General features: G+C 41.5%; 1 pseudogene; it reads left to right on the forward strand.

Moving 5' to 3' along the window:
* Positions 1-224: 224 nt before the first annotated feature.
* On the forward strand, positions 225-346 carry LOC122143573 (annotated as a pseudogene).
* Positions 347-1,704: the final 1,358 nt, after the last annotated feature.

Raw genomic sequence — 1,704 nt, forward strand, 5'->3', positions numbered from 1 at the left:
AGTATGACTGTATAAAAAAGAAAAATATATAAAAAAAAAAAAAAAAAAAAAATCTTGTCTCATCTCGAAGCTAAGCAGGATATCGGGCTGGTTAGTACTTGGATGGGAGACCGCCTGGGAATACCAGGTGCTGTAAGCTTTAGGTTTTTCGGCAATACTAATCTAATACATTGCGAATTAGGGTCGCTTTTCTTTAAATAGCCCACACTTTGCAGCTGTCCTCGAACTACGAGCCATACCACTCCCTGAGTGCGACCGATCTCGTCTGATCTCGGAAGCTAAGCAGGGTCGGGCCTGGTTAGTACTTGGAAGGGAGACTGCCTGAGAATACCAGGTGCTGTACGCTTTAGTTTAAAAAAAAAAAAATCTCATCTGATATCGGAAGCTAAGCAGGGTCGGGCCTGGTTAGTACTTGGATGGGGTAATGCCTGGGAACAGATAACAGAAGAAATGAAAGAAGAAGGAATTATTCAAAAGAAGAGACAGTGATAGTGGATTTGGAGGGGGTACAGGATGGAAAAGCTGAGGACATTATCAAGATGGTGACAAAGAAAATCGGAGAAGGAAATATCTTGGTGGTAAGACCCAGGCAGGGCAGAGAATATGAAATGACTTTAAGAAATGAGGACATGTGTGACATTCTATTGGATGGAATAACCATTAAAGGAAAGGATTGTGGAAAAAGAATACTACAGACACGGGAATATGTTGTATCGTTTATGCATCTGCCTGCTTATCTTGAGGACAAAGACATTTTTAATTAATTGGAAGTGTGGGGAGTACATCCAACATCACAAATTAAAAGAAGGCTATATCCGGGCACTGAAGTGGAAGATGGAACGCGATTTGTTTGTGTCAAATTTCTAGATCAGGTGATTTCCTTAGTCTAGTCAAGTTAAGTCACCTTTATTTATATAGCGCTTTAAACAAAAAAGATTGCGTCAAAGCAACTGAACAACATTAATTAGGAAAACAGTGTGTCAATAATGCAAAATGACTGAGTTAAAGGCAATTCATCATTGAATTCAGTGATGTCATCATGCAGCTCAGTTCAGTTTAAATCGTATCTGTGCAATAATTTGCAATCAGGTCAACGATATCGCTGTAAATGAGGGGGGCCAGTTCTCCTCTGACCAGAAGAAACCAGCAGTTAAATTCCAGGCTTTAGCAAAGTCAGATTGTGCAGAAGAATCATTTGTTTCCTGTGGTCTTGTCCCAGTGGTCGTTTGACAAGGTCTTTACAGGGGATCTGTCTCTGGGGCTCTAGTTGTCCTGGTCTCCGCTGTCTTTCAGGGCTGTAGAGGTCCTTTCTAGGTGCTGATCCACCATCTGGGCTGGATACAGACTGGATCCGGGTGACTGCAGTGACCCTCTGACTTGGATACAGAGTGGATCTGGTGGCTACGTTGACTTCGGAATAAGAGAGAAACAGACTAATATTAGCGAAGATGCCATTCTTCTAACGATGTAGCAAGTACATCGGTTGTATTGGGAAGTGTTCCCGGTTCCGGTTTACCTAATTAATGCAGCCTAAAAATTCTTTAACGGATTTGGATATTAGAAGTGTATTAGTATGTTATGTGTAAACCAGGTTAAAGAGATGGGTCTTTAATCTAGATTTAAACTGCAAGAGTGTGTCTGCCTCCCGAACAATGTTAGGTAGGTTATTCCAGAGTTTGGGCGCTACATAGGAGAAGGATCTAC

The sequence above is a fragment of the Cyprinus carpio genome, unplaced genomic scaffold, assembly GCF_018340385.1.
Source record: "Cyprinus carpio isolate SPL01 unplaced genomic scaffold, ASM1834038v1 S000006454, whole genome shotgun sequence".
NCBI lineage: Eukaryota > Metazoa > Chordata > Actinopteri > Cypriniformes > Cyprinidae > Cyprinus > Cyprinus carpio.